Source organism: Cherax quadricarinatus, chromosome 25 (genome assembly GCF_038502225.1).
Source record: "Cherax quadricarinatus isolate ZL_2023a chromosome 25, ASM3850222v1, whole genome shotgun sequence".
Taxonomy (NCBI): Eukaryota; Metazoa; Arthropoda; class Malacostraca; order Decapoda; family Parastacidae; genus Cherax; species Cherax quadricarinatus.
Window position 1 is genome coordinate 10,915,357 of NC_091316.1, and position 16,410 is coordinate 10,931,766.

General features: G+C 42.6%; 1 protein-coding gene across 34 annotated transcripts in view; it reads left to right on the forward strand.

The window, feature by feature from the left end:
- LOC128689952 (uncharacterized) overlaps positions 1-16,410 on the forward strand; it is a 1,227,005-nt gene that overhangs the window by 877,474 nt on the left and 333,121 nt on the right. The window lies entirely within an intron of this gene.

Genomic DNA, 16,410 nt, shown 5'->3' on the forward strand with positions numbered 1-16,410 from the left:
CTGTGTTATACATGAACATTGTCTGCTGTCACGTGTCTTTGTTATACATGAACATTGTCTGCTGTCACGTGTCTTTGTTATACATGAACATTGTCTGCTGTCACGTGTCTGTGTTATACATGAACATTGTCTGCTGTCACGTGTCTTTGTTATACATGAACATTGTCTGCTGTCACGTGTCTGTGTTATACATGAACATTGTGTCTGCTGGCACGTGTCTGTGTTATACATGAACATTGTGTCCCCTGTCACGTGTCTGTGTTATACATGAACATTGTGTCTACTGTCACGTGTCTGTGTTATACATGAACATTGTTTCCCCTGTCACGTGTCTGTGTTATACATGAACATTGTGTCCCCTGTCACGTGTCTGTGTTATACATGAACATTGTGTCCCCTGTCACGTGTCTGTGTTATACATGAACATTGTCTGCTGTCACGTGTCTGTGTTATACATGAACATTGTTTCCCCTGTCACGTGTCTGTGTTATACATGAACATTGTGTCCCCTGTCACGTGTCTGTGTTATACATGAACATTGTCTGCTGTCACGTGTCTGTGTTATACATGAACATTGTGTCCCCTGTCACGTGTCTGTGTTATACATGAACATTGTCTGCTGTCACGTGTCTGTGTTATACATGAACATTGTGTCCCCTGTCACGTGTCTGTGTTATACATGAACATTGTGTCCCCTGTCACGTGTCTGTGTTATACATGAACATTGTGTCTACTGTCACGTGTCTGTGTTATACATGAACATTATGTCTGCTGTCACGTGTCTGTGTTATACATGAACATTGTGTCTACTGTCACGTGTCTGTGTTATACATGAACATTGTGTCCCCTGTCACGTGTCTGTGTTATACATGAACATTGTGTCTACTGTCACGTGTCTGTGTTATACATGAACATCATGTCTGCTGGCACGTGTCTGTGTTATACATGAACATTGTGTCTACTGTCACGTGTCTGTGTTATACATGAACATCATGTCTGCTGTCACGTGTCTGTGTTATACATGAACATTGTGTCTACTGTCACGTGTCTGTGTTATACATGAACATCATGTCTGCTGTCACGTGTCTGTGTTATACATGAACATCATGTCTACTGTCACGTGTCTGTGTTATACATGAACATCATGTCTGCTGGCACGTGTCTGTGTTATACATGAACATTGTGTCTACTGTCACGTGTCTGTGTTATACATGAACATCATGTCTGCTGTCACGTGTCTGTGTTATACATGAACATCATGTCTACTGTCACGTGTCTGTGTTATACATGAACATCATGTCTGCTGGCACGTGTCTGTGTTATACATGAACATTGTGTCTACTGTCACGTGTCTGTGTTATACATGAACATCATGTCTGCTGTCACGTGTCTGTGTTATACATGAACATTATGTCTGCTGTCACGTGTCTGTGTTATACATGAACATCATGTCTGCTGTCACGTGTCTGTGTTATACATGAACATTATGTCTGCTGTCACGTGTCTGTGTGATTCTTGATGTTAAGTATCACTAATTACAAAAGATTTCATCAATAGATTAAAAAAAAAAGTCAGCGTAACTGTTAATATTTCGTGTTCTTTTATTTCGTCGCATAACGTTCTACGTGTGACATTATTTTGTAATGTTGTGTGACTGTTGTTAATAGTACAGCTAGATAGCGTGCGTGTTTCACACTTAACGAACGGAGGATCGAGCCTTCACTGTGTGTCGGGTCGGCAGGGCGCTAAGTGGACTGTCTTCTAGTGTGCTCCTTGAACTAGGGAACCTCCATAAGCTAAGTGCTGACTCATCACCAACAACTTATTGTATTATTCTATGACTGTCCCAGTTTTACAGTATGTGCTGTTTCATACCTTCCCAGCTTTCTTGTTACCCTCCAGTTCCACCTGTCTTGTTACCATCCTGCTACACCTGTCTTATTACCGACCTGCCCCAACTGTTATCTTACCGTCCATGGGTTTGTAATTTTCAAGCAATGCCTCCTCAAACACTATTAACTAATTTGACATTGGTGGTAATGCTGGATAGGCCTATTACGTGATACTTTGAGATGTTTCTTTGAGATGCGCAGTATTTGCTGATTATTTGATGTATGCAACGAGTGTGAGGCGAGACCGCATTTGACTTGGCCTCTTAAGACCGCGAGTCTGGAGACCAGGACTAGACGTGATGTCATGTGTGGCGAAGTTGTTGGTGCTGTGCGAAGCAGATCACCCTGGCTGCCTCTCCCACCTGGCTCACTGCTCAATATAGGCGGTGTTGCTGCTCGTGCTGGTCATCACCATAATGCCCCAACATATCCCCTGCTCTGTTTTCCTTAGTGTGAGTGATTGCCATAATGCCCCATGTCTTCTCTGCTTCCTAGTGTTGGTGACCAGCTCACTGCCCGAGCATGTCCACTGACCTGTTTCCTCCTGTTGGTGATCATCTTAGTGCCTCAACATGTACTTGGCTCTGTTCCCTCCTGTTGGTGATCATCTCAGTGCTCCAAAATGTCTTATTGTCCTTTCCTGCTGGTGATCATTTGGGTGTTCCTCTGATCTTGCTGGTGATCATCTGAGTGTTCTCTGATCTTCCTGCTGGTGATAATCTGAGTGTTCTCTGTTCTTCCTGTTGGTGATAATCTGAGTGTCCTCTGATCTTCTTCCTAATGATGGTAATCTTAAGTGTACCTTCCTTCTCTTCTGGTGTTGACTCCACTGTCAAAACTCATTTCTTGCTGTTGGTTATATTTTCTTCCGCTTTTGTTGGTGAATCATCCATCGACCTGAACCCACCACCCTCTGATGCTGCCCCATTTACCTACTACCCACACGTGATGCTACAGAAGCCAGTGGGAAAAACTCGCCGGTGAATGTGTTTGGACTAAGTGTGTCACTCGTTGGTCTTCGGGGCACCAGCTGGGGTGATCAAGAGCCACGGATGTGCAGCTCTTCCTGGCTCTCTGTACGCTAGCTGTTTTCTTTATATCGGTACTGTGAAAGCTCTTTTTGCTGCCGATGTTTGTGCAAGGGTCGTGGCTATCAATCTTGTGGCCGGCCAGGGAGAGTATATTTCAAGAACGAAGTTTCAAGAGGGTGCAGCCCGGCTCACGCTTCTGATGTGGATCACTGCCACTGAGAGATGACTGCATGAAGACGGGACCTACTTCAAAGAAATGTTGCGTATAAGCGTACTACTCGTATATTTACTTGCTATAGATAAGTGGGAGAAAATGGTAGCTGTGAAGGAGTCCTTGTATTAACTTCGAAGTGAGAATTTGAACGGGAATTAACATGAGTATTTGAACGGGAACTAACATTAGTTAATGAGTAAGAAGTTCAGGAGTTCGGAGAGATCGTTATATGCTAGGACTCACACTGTTCGTTATATTCTAGGATTCGCACTGTTCGTTATATGTTAGGACCGACTGTTCGTTGTATAGGAGGACTCACACTGTTCGTTACATTCTAGGACTCGCACTGTTCGTTATATTCTAGGGCTCACGCTGTTCGTTATATGCTAAGACTCGCACTGTTCGTTATATGCTAGGACTCAGACTGTTCGTTATATGCGTTAAAACATCTTTTAAGTGGAAATGTCGCTCGCAGTGATGTTTCAGTTATCCATCCTGCCAAGAACCAAACCTGCCTTATTTTTTTTCTTAAGGTTTCTGATGACCTTATAATTATTGAAGACCAAATTACGATTATTGGTGTCCTAATTGTAATTATTGAAGATTAGGACGCCAGGTGATTATTTTGTTTACATTTGTCTAGAAAACTTAATAAAAAGAATTTTGCCTATTGCTTATCGATTACAGAGAAATTTATATATATATATATATATATATATATATATATATATATATATATATAATTATATATATATATATATATATATATATATATATAATATATATATATACATACATACAGACACACACACACACACACACACACACACACACACACACACACACACACACACACACACACACACACACACACACACACACACACACACACACACTCGAAATTAATACTGAAAATATTTCATACAAAAAACATATACTTTTACAAACACAAACTAGACACGAGTGGTTGTTTTTGAGTTGTCGCCGAAAATGCGAAATGCAAATTTGTAATTATCAAATGAATAAAAAAGTTAAATGTCAGATGCAAATGTAAAATGTCAAATAAAAGAATGTTCTTTTTTTAAATATATGAAAGATGAGGTGTAATGTCAAAGAATGTGATGAACATCCTCTTACTGCCATGGAATGTTAAAGCTGATAGGTTTGACTTTTGTCAGCGACTTATATCAGGCTGGGATTGATGCTGACCAGGTGTGTGTCCAGGTGTGGCTCACCAGATGTGTGTGTGTGTGTGTGTTAGTTACCATTTTGTCCTAGGCACATGTCGATTAGACACTAGGCCTGTTGTATTTGAGTGTGTGTGTGTGTGTGTGTGTGTTAGTTACCATTTTGTGTGTGTGTGCGCGTGTGCGAGCGTGTGTGTGTGTGTGTGCAAGCGTGTGTGTGTGTGTATGTGTGTGTATGTGTATGTGTGTGTATGTGTGTATGTGTGTATGTGTGTGTGTGTGTGTGTGTGTGTGTGTGTGTGTGTGTGTGTGTTCAAGTGTGGTTCACCAGGTGTGTGTATTCAGTTGTGACTCACTAGATGTCACTGCTCAAGTGTGGCTCACCAGGTGTGTGTTTGTGTCCAGATGTGGCTCATCAAACGAGGCCAGCCACATGCGGATGAAATCATCCAGAGTGAGGCATGGATGACTCGAGTACAAAGGTGCACTCCTTTCCTTTGCTGCTTTTAATAGCAGGATTCGCTAGTGAGCTACTCTGGCGTGCTACCTGCTGGTGGTGTTTTGTCTATTAGGAAAGCAAAAAGACACCTGCCATTGTGTGAATCGAATAATGACTCGGTGATGAAACAATCGCTTGGCTACCATCTCTCTCTCTCTCTCTCTCTCTCTCTCTCTCTCTCTCTCTCTCTCTCTCTCTCTCTCTCTCTCTCTCTCTCTCTCTCTCTCTCTCTCTCTCTCTCTCTTTCTCTCCATTCCATTATAAGACAAGAAACACAGCCCAGTAGTACGGTGATTTTTTCGTAAAGTATTAACGGGAATAGTGCGCGTCATGTGTTCCTTGTGTACCAGGTTGACTAATAGATTCAGAACACTTAATGAGGGTAGTAGACATGTATCAGGGTTGAATAATAGCCTCAAGGACACTTAATGTGAGTAATGTAGACACATATCATGTGTTCCTCGTGTATCAGGTTAAGTACTGGGCTCAGGGACGCTTAAGGGGAGTGATGCAAATATGTATCATATGGGGGATCAGGTTGAGTACCGCACACAGCTTCACTCACAGGTTGCTACACTGTAGTGCAATGGCAGGATTGCCGATAAATCTAATAATATGAACATGACTCACGAAATCGTAATGACACGATTGCAAACAAACCATACCACGGGCGGGATTTGAACCCGCGGTCAGAGACTCAAAACTCCAGACCGTCGCGTTAGCCACTGGACCAGCTAGCCACAATAAGATTCGTCCAACTAGGTATATTTCTACACCATAGGAAGGTTAGCATAGGTTATTGTGGCTAGCTGGTCCAGTGGCTAACGACGGTCTGGAGTTTTGAGACTCTCTGACCGCGGGTTCAAATCCCGCCCGTGGTATGGTTTAATAAGATGAACGATATTTCGCCCACGGAGGGCCCTTGTCGTGTCATCGATAAAGCTGTGGTTCACTGCATGTAGTGTTACACTGATGAATACGACAGTGGCACCAGGCTAGTAGTATTCATCAGTCGTAAGTTTGTGGCAGTGTTTCCCTCTGTGTAGAGTTTTATCAAGTCTGATGACTTGACAAAGCTCTACACAAAACGTGACATTGTCCCAAATATCGCTAGTTTTCCAACCATGGCTTTTTGCTATTTATAATTTTTTTTTTTTTTGGTTATAAATGTTACAAATTCACAGGATCCAGAACTAACGTTTAGGAGGATAAAGTTTCGCTCTGTTTAGAGCTGTGTCAAGTCTCACGTAGAACTTTTGTCATTTCACAAGAGCAAAACGTTCCCTCCCCCAAACTTTTTTTTTTTATTGTTTACAACTGAAGAAGAGTGAGGTGTAGGAAAGCGTCTCCCGGAGAACCGCAACTAAACCCGTGGGAGTCGTACATCACTTACGGAAATGTGAGGTAATCAAGTTTGAGCCGGGGAAGGGGATGCTCGCTGTAATTCCTAGGATGAAGAGCTTTCCAGCGTCAAGGAGGAACGCCTCGATGTTGGTGAAAGTCTCTTGATCTAAGGAACTGGATCTGGCCTCCCCTGCCTCGTATCAGATAATCTCCCTATGAACTCAGATTAAGTTTTAATAAAGAACTATCAGTGGATAAACAGAAAGATGGATGGGAAGGGGGGGATGGGCGTCGGACTGTCAGTTTACAGAGCGCGGTTCGCGTCCCTTCCCCTGTCCATCTTTGTTTCTTCAACTCCCTGTGGCTATATTACTATAGAGGCCTCCGTACTTCATTTGTCTTGAACGTTGTACCAAGAGAGTGAAGTATGTTTGTCGCACGTTCGCCAGGCTTCCCTCGCCACTGTCATTTTTATAGTACGGCAGGACATTCTTCACCACTCCTGGCATACCTCTGGTACTATTTCTTCCTTCGCCATCCCCATCACCGCCACATTCACACACACCTTAGCCAGCATTTTCTCGCGACAAATGTAATAGGGTGGGAGATGTATATATTTTGGGCAAAATTGGACACCAGCGGTGTACTGCTATCCTGCTCTGTGATATTGGGTACACCAGCAGTGTACTGCTACCCTACACTGTGTAATAGTTACACAGTGGGTACACCAGAAGTGTATTGCTACCCACCCCGGTGTGATAGTTACATTGTACTGCTATACTAAATTGTGTGATAGTTATATACTAAAAGATAGCTGTATTTCCCTATCTCACAACATAAAGGGTTGGAACCCATGGCAAGTCAGTCTTAAAAACTAGTTGGCCAGTGCGTTTATCCTCTTTAAGGGCTCTCTAAAGTAAGTTTCATCCAACTAGCTATATATTCAAGCACTATAGAAGGGCTTGCAAGGTTTCACGTTGACCACAATGCAGGGCTTTTACAGACGAATCTCACAACAGTGTGGCTGCGGCGTGCTCTAACTCAAGTCCCATCAAAGCTGTTATGAATGATTCACATCCCTGCCATTTCGCGAGTTGTTAACCTCCTCGCTGGAATGCCTCAAACCTCACTCCTGGAGAGTCTTGTTGTCAGTCGATGCCTAGCATCCTACCATGCCCAATTATGTTTAATAGCAGCAGCGATAATAATAATAATAATAATAATAATAATAATAATAATAATAATAATAATAATAATAATAATAATGAAAATCATGTTTAGTATCGCTGGTTTGGGACAGTATTGTTTTATGTAATAATTTTATGGGAATAATTCATGTCAGTGTTTAGATATTAAGAATACGCTGGTTACATATCATGTCTTTAACGTTAAGTTGGTGACGCGACACTAATCGCTGAGAGCTGAAAGATACAACAAGGCAACAATAGAACAATAATAAAAGAAGGAAATTTATCGGGAACATGCAGTTTCTGGGAAGTAATTGTTAATTTAAAGTACCTTCCTCTGAATTAGAAATAATTTATATCAACGTATTTGGCCAAAAAATAATGTAGCAGCTTCCTGTTTTGGTGTATACCAGTTTTTAGTTGTGAGTGTTGGACGACCAGTGTCTGCACTATACTGGGGGAAAACTTGGCCAAAAATCTCTTCCCATCTTTAGAATGAATTACCGTCTTGGTGAATTAGTTCGTCTTGGAATTGACGCGGACTTTTCCTTCAAGATAGCGGTCGACAACTCTTAAGGAGGCCGTATCTCCTCCCCAGATGTTATCGTGGAGATAAGAGACTGAGAGACGTTCCTAATAACCCTTGAAGTGTGCGTTGCGAAAGCCTTATCCCATCTGGGTAGAGAACTCATGCAATGAGCTGTTGGATGGATATCATGAATATGTTCTGTTTTAAAAATGTTTCTTGCATCAGGGGGTTAACGCGAGTGCGTTCCAAATGCGTTTGCTTAGTATTAGTGGTGGCTGGTGGGAGGGTGCGGGGCGGCAAGAGTCAGAGAGAAAAATAAGACAGATGAGTGCCAAGAAGCACTAGCAAGATCTCTTGTCTCCGGAGGAATGAAGAACGAAATGATATGATCACGACATGCGAAATACTCTGGGGCGTAGATAGTGGGCAGACTTCACCCAGACAGTAAAACGGATGAACCCTGAGCAACCACCCGAGTCAAATACACATTACGAATCATTTTTTCAGCCTAAGAGTTTTACTAAGTAGATAAAGTTGGAGAACGATGCAGTAGACGCTGGCTCCTCGCAGATGATCAAACATAGTTCAGATAAAAGGTGATTCACTCGAGAAAATCGATAGTTATGAATTGGGTCGTCTAGCTGCAGCTCTCTTCACCTACCTGGGAACTTAGCCATAAATAACACACACACACACACACACACACACACACACACACACACACACACACACACACACACACACACACACACACACACACACACACTCACACACTCACACACTCACACACACTCACACACACTCACACACTCACTCTATATACTGCGTGAAATAGATACGGTGGACAGAGACAGGATGTTCCAAAGATGGGACAGAGAAACAAGGGGTCACAATTGGAAGTTGAAGACCCAGATGAGTCAAAGAGATGTTAGGAAGTATTTCTTCAGTCATAGAGTAGTCAGGAAGTGGAATAGCCTAGCAAGTGAGGTAGTGGAGGCAGGAACCATACATAGCTTTAAGATGAGGTATGATAAAGCTGATGGAGCAGGGAGAGAGAGGACCTAGTAGCACTCGGTGAAGAGGCGGGGCCAGGAGTGGTCTCGACCCCTGCAACCACAATTAGGCGAGGCGAGCGAGCGCGCGCGCGCGCACACACACACACACACACACACACACACACACACACACACACACACACACACACACACACACACACACACACACACACACACATACACACACACACACACACACACACACACACACACACACACACGAGACTAGTGCAGAAGCTGGAGGATCAGGCGCATATAACAGGAAGGGCACTGCAGTGGATCAGAGAATACCTGACAGGGAGACAACAACGAGTCATGGTACGTGATGAGGTATCACAGTGGGCGCCTGTGACGAGCGGTGTCCCACAGGGGTCAGTCCTGGGACTAGTGCTATTTTTGGTATATGTGAATGACATGATGGAAGGGATAGACGCAGAAGTGTCCCTGTTCGCAGATGATTAAGTAAGTAAGTAAGTAAGTAAGTAAATTTATTCAGGTATACACAATACAGTTACATAGAATTATCATACATAGCAGCATATGTGTAGAGAACCTAGGATAACCCAAAAAAGTCAGACAGAGTGACTTATTTCCATTGATGTGAAGTTAATGAGGAGAATTAAATCAGATGAGGATCAGGCAGGACTACAGAGACCTGGACATGCTGAACACATGGTCCAGCAACTGGCTTCTCGAATTCAACCCCGCCAGATGCAAAGTCATGAAGATTGTGGAAGGATAACGAAGACCGCAGACAGATTATAGGCTAGGTGGCTAAAGACTGCAAACCTCACTCAAGGAAAAAGATCTTGGGATGAGCATAACACCGAGCACGTCTCCGGAAGCACACATCAATCAGATAACTGCTGCAGCATATGGGCGCCTGGCAAACCTGAGATTAGCATTCCGGTACCTTAGTAAGGAATCATTTAAGACACTGTACACTGTGTACGTCAGGCCCATACTGGAGTATGTAGCACCAGTTTGAAACCCACACCTGGTCAAACACGTCAAGAAATTAAAAAAACTGCAAAGGTTTGCAACAAGGTTAGTTCCGGAGCTCAGGGGAATGTCCTACGAAGAAAGGTTGAGGGAAATCAGCCTGACGCCGCTGGAGGACAGGAGGGTCAGGGGAGACATGATAACGGCATATAAAATACTGCGTGAAATAGATAAGGTGGACAGAGACAGGATGTTCCAGAGATGGGACACAGAAACAAGGGGTCACAATTGGAAGCTGAAGACTCAGATGAGTCGCAGGGATGTTAGGAAGTATTCCTTCAGTCATAGAGTTGTCAGTAAGTGGAATAGCCTAGCAAGTGATGTAGTGGAGGCAGGAAGCATACATAGCTTTAAGACGAGGTATGACAGCTCAAGGAGCAGAGAGAGGACCTATCAGCGATCAGTGAAGAGGCGGGGCCAGGAGCTGAGTCTCGACCCCTGCAACCACAATTAGGTGAGTACACACACGTACGTACGTACGCGTAAAAACATACATTTCAAAGGTTGAACGATGTTGTGTTGTCCATCTTAAAATGTCATCCTTGCATATGAGCAGTGTATTTTGGTCTGACGCATGTATCACAGCTGTGTCGCAAAAGTTTGACATGAGCGCACTTAGCGAGTGTTCCATTACTTGAGTATCTGTACGGACCTCTGGGAAACTTTAGGGAAATACTTGGACATTATCAGCGTAATGAGTTAAAATAATGCTGATTATTTTAACTTTGGTCATACGCACTGGCCTGAAGTTTCACGGCTCACTCGCCATGGGTTCTAACCCCCCCATACCTTGGTTTGTTTCCAATCGTGTTATTACGATTTCGTGAGTAAGTCTGAATGGTTTATATTTTCTTAGAATTTCACTCAAGAATATGAGTTTGTGTTTTTGGTTGTATTTATATTTTTCAACACGTTTTATGAAATTTAGGCGCATGTTATTGTGAATAAAGCGTAATGAACACTTGTCAGTGCTCAATAATAACCCACTTGGAGACAAAAACTCAGGAGATTAATTGATCTGTGTATTTCGATCTTCTGCTGAAGAGGGTCTCAGAAAGGGGTCGAAGTATACAGATCAGTTAATCTCCGGAGTTTGTCTCCATGTGGGTTATTATTGCTCAAATATTACTGTATTCAAATATAGGACTTTCGTATCACTAGTTGCGAACGTCTAAATCGTACAAAATACGTCTTAAAAGTGCGTTTGAGTCATATTCACAGTGATCGAAGCTCTTACCAAGGCTGAGGAACTGACCACCTTATATGTTCCTTTCCATTACTTCTTTTGTCTCCAGCATTTAAGTCACCCTATATATTGTGACAGAAAGTCTGCTGAGCTGGTGAAACGTCTTGGCAGTAAAAATAACAGTGTTGCCCATGTGTCTTACCTGTTTGAAGTAGGTACAGTAGAATCCAGGAATTTTCGTCATTATACCACAGAACGTCTCTACTGGAGGTTATTCAGCGAAGAGCTTTGAGTATTCACAGATTTTCTTGGTGCCTATTTGCTTAACACACGACTCCCCCTAGACTGTTCCTTGGCACACAACTCCAATATTGTTACTTTGGCACGTGATCCTTAAATTGTTACTTGGCACACAACTCCAGTATTGTTACTTGGCACGTGATCCTTAAATTGTTACTTGGCACACAACCCATAAACTGAAAAAATAACCATTAGATTTCATTCTATTTTAAAACAATGGTCATGCTTTATCAGCGTCAGTATTAAACAGATTGCAACAATAATTAATGATATATGGCTATAGCAATAAAGCATTAAAATATCAGTACCTCCAGGAACTCAATTACCCCCCCCCCCCCCCCCCCCGAGGATTACATGGCTGCCTCGTATATGCAATTAATATGGCTTTGAAGGTAGACCATCCCGAACAGTATTTACATACTGTCTATCATATACACGCAGGACAGTTAGTTCTTTTGTGATTTGCGAAGCGATCTCCCTGGATTTGCATATTCCATCTGTTTACCAGGTTAATTACAACTGTGGTCCGCTGTGTTGTGCTTTCACACCTTGTTTGTTGTCCTGGCTATGTTAATAACTTCCTTCACATTCACTCGTTCCCTTGTCCTTGCTATGTTAATAACTTCCTTCACATTCACTCGTTCCCTTGTCCTTGCTATGTTAATAACTTCCTTCACATTCACTCGTTCCCTTGTCCTGGCTATGTTAATAACTTCCTTCACATTCACTCGTTCCCTTGTCCTGGCTATGTTAATAACTTCCTTCACATTCACTCGTTCCCTTGTCCTGGCTATGTTAATAACTTCCTTCACATCAGTCGTTCTTTTGTTCTGGTTATGTTAGTAACAGTTTAGTTATGGCGTTGATGCTCTTAAGGTACGTTCTGCGTAAATGAATTAGCTGATAAGTAAATGTTTAAGAGGCAGTTGGCAGTCGTTCAGTTTAGAGCTGAAGGTGTTCGTTTCTTAATTGATTTTGCCAGAATTGCTTTGATTCTCGATACAAACCTGTTTTTTCAGTCTTCATTTAGAAAACTTGTACATTTAAATAGGAAAACTGTGGAGAAAAAATACATGTTGCAGAATATGTAGAGGAGGTTTATAGAGCTCTGTGCGAAGCTCAAGCTCCACGCTGGGCGAAACGTTGTTTAAAATAAAAGAGTGTTATTAGTGGTGATGGTGATGATAGCGGTGATAATAGTGCCTCAGGAAATCGTAATAACACGAGTGCAAACAAATCACGGCCTCAGCGGCCATGGGTTCAAGGCTCCCCTCCCCCCTTCCCTCATCCGTTCCGTGAGATTTTTATCTTTTTTTTTTTTTTTTTTTTTTTTTTTTGTGGGGGGGGGGGGGGGGGAGAGACATTGATACACGCTATTTGTTAATGGCTCTGGAAATCGACTTCGCGGCCCCGTCTCTGACCAGACCTAAACCGGCAAGGAAATATGACAGGACTAAGAACTGTTAAGAAACATACAGGAAAATTTATTATTATTATTATTATTATTATTATTATTATTATTATTATTATTATTACTATTATTATTATTATTAGCAGCAGCAGCAGCAGCAGCACCAGCGGTGTTACTGTCATTTAGGAAAATAATTGTACGTACCATCTTCCTGGGATATTAAACGCTCGATAGACCACATACATAGAACATCACATACACATCACATTGAACACCACATAAGTATATCACTAGTATACAACGACAAGACGAATTAGACACATGTACAACATCTGGGTATCTTTAATTTGTAGACGTTTCGCAATCCAGTGGCTTTATTAGTACAATACAAAGACATAACCTGGAGACTGTAGAAATATATACAGAAGCCAGAAGACAAGCTGACGGACTAATTACCTCGTCTTCCACTGTCTTCTGTATATATTCTACAGTCCTGACATTGTCTGTGCATTGTATTGATAAAGCCACTGGATGGCGAAACGTCTACAAATTAATGATAATTAGATGTTGCATAAGTGTCTAATTCATCAACACCAGATGCATTGAATATCAACACATAATTAGAACATGAAGGCACTGAGATAGGTATGTTGATATGCTGAGTTACATAGTTTCATCAGCCAGCTGGTACATGTCTCCCCAGCTGGCTGATGATCCATCTGTGCATAAGAGGCATTACATGTGTGAAGCGGGATACTCGTCTTAGTCACTCAGTGCTTGATCATCCGTCCGCTGATCGAGAGGTAGAGAGGCTGTCTGTTCTTCTTGCCTTAATTGACGGGACACAGGTTCTTAAGAGGGAGACTTGAGAACCCAGATCACACCCCAGACCAAATCCCAGACCCAACTCCAGACCAGACTCAAAGCAAGATCGCAGACCAGACCCCAGGCCAGACTCCAGGTCAGACCCTCAGAGAAGACCCCAGACGGGACCTCGGATCAGAGACTCCAGACAAAACCCTAGATCAGACCATAGATTGGGTTTAATTTGGGCTTTTGGTCAGACCGACTGGACATTTAGGCGAATTTTTACCCCAGGGTTCAAATCAGCTACATAATGAGACGCAGTGAACCTTCTGTTTGAACCTTCATTTGAACCTTCATTTGAATCGCAGTTTGAGCTTCCGAACCTTCGTTTGAAGATCTGAATCGACAGTATAAACCTTCCTTTGAAACTGTGAACTTACGTTTAATTATTTTGGAAGGTCCGTTTTGAACCTCTGATGATATGTGTGAACTTTCGTCTAAACTTTTGAACCTCTTGGAAATATCTGAACCTTCAATTTGTACCTTTACTTGAACCTCTGAACTTATGCCTAATCTATTTGAAACTCTGTTTGAAACCTCTGAGGTTCTTTTTAAACCACCTTCACACCAGTTTTGACCTACATCCAGGTATCCTTTTAGACCCTAATTTGAACCCCTGTTTATAATCCCGTTGGAACTCCCTGTTTCAACCCTAATTTAAACCTGGAACATAGTCTAAACCTTGATTTTAGACTCTCGTTTGGGCCCTAATTTGTACCCCAGTTCAGACCCCAGTGTGGACCCCTTCGTCTCCACCAGGTGTAAGCCACATCATTCCCTTCGTTTCCACCAAATTTAAACCACATCATTCCCTTCTTCTCCACCAGGTGTAAACCATATCATTCCCATCTCACCAGGTGTAAGCCACATCATTCCCATCTCACCAGGTGTAAGCCACATCATTCCCTTCTCACCAGGTGTAAGCCACATCATTCCCTTCTCACCAGGTGTAAGCCACATCATTCCCTTCTTCGCCAGGTGTAAGCCACATCATTCCCTTCTTCGCCAGGTGTAAGCCACATCATTCCCTTCTTCGCCAGGTGTAAGCCACATCATTCCCTTCTTCGCCAGGTGTAAGCCACATCATTCCCTTCTTCGCCAGGTGTAAGCCACATCATTCCCTTCGTCTCCGCCCTGATGAAAACATGAAAAAACACAACACACACAGTGTAGCTTCTTGCTCCACCCCTAGTATAAATATTCGCAGTGTATGTTAGCTTGTAATTAGTCAGTCAAGAAAGGGTGGAAGGAGGGAGAGGCGAGAGGGAGAAGGTGGAGGGATGGCGAGGTGTGATGGAGGAGGGTGAGTAGTAGGAGGTAGGTAGGTACGTGACGTAAGGGAAGGGCAGAGAGAAGGCACTTGTAACTTTTTCTACACAAGACAAACTCTCACAGTTACTATCAGAGACAATGTCTCCATCGTGTCAGTCACAAAGGAGGGGCTCCATACAGCAGTGTCAGCCGGGGGTGGGAGATGTCAGTAAGACAAGAAGGATGTCGTCAAGCATTCCGCTCTGGGTCCATTTTCTACGGAAGCTTCAAGCGTCTCGTTCCATAAGAAAGGGGGGGGGAGGAGGAAGGCAAGAACCACCCTTATACTGTTCTTTATTCTTGCTGGCTCCCTGGCTACACAACTTCAAGGGTGTGTTGCACATAATTTCACATTTCTAGCTCATATGTCACAATCTTATATATATATATATATATATATATATATATATATATATATATATATATATATATATATATATATATATATATATATATATATATTCAAAAAATCGGCAGTATCCCACTGAGGAAGGGTGGCTTAAAAAAACGAAATTTTCTCTTGTATAATTTAGTAATGTATACAGGAGAAGGGGTTACTAACCCCTTGCTTTCGGTATTTTAGTCGCCTCTTACGACACGCATGGCTTATGGAGAAAGAATTCTGTAAAATACTTGCAGGTTTCTGTTATACACTCACTTCGCTACCGTACCTCCTTCATGGTTGCTGTCTACCACCCTGCTACCTACGATATATATATTTATTGTACATAGCTGGGACTGGGACCAAATTCGAACCCATGTCGAAAACTTTCCCCCGTTCATGCCGGAGACTTTAAAAGTATCGCAACCACACATCACATTATGCCTATTGTAGCCAGCTGGCCGAGTGGCTTACGTACTGGCCTGAGTTTTACGACTCACTTACCTTGGGTTCAAACACCCTCTCCCCCCCCCCACCCCCACACCCGTTTCGTGGATTATTGGCAATCGTGTTGTTAAGATTTTGTGAAACTATCAATCCCACGTAGGCCTTATTTAATTGATGTTACCCCATCACATATGCTTCTAACACACTCATAACACTCGCCCTACCTGGGTATAGAGGAATATTTTCTTCTGGTTATTGGCAACATGCCCACGGCACCAACGTCAGGTTTCAGGTATGCTTGAAGACAACACTGAGTGTCCTAACTGATGGAGGTTCCTTGATGCTGTCAGATGACTTGTTATCTAGAAAATTGGATTTGCTCTCCACTCAGTCTGCTTTAACCTAACTACTAATAATGGTAGAATTACCGACAAAATGTTAAGTAAATGGAAACAGATGCATCTAATTTACCACTCTGGCCCATCAATGTAGCAAAAACAAGTAATTTATGCGAAGCAACCGATTTACTTGTGCTGTTTTAAGAGGAGGTGGAAAGGATGCTTGAG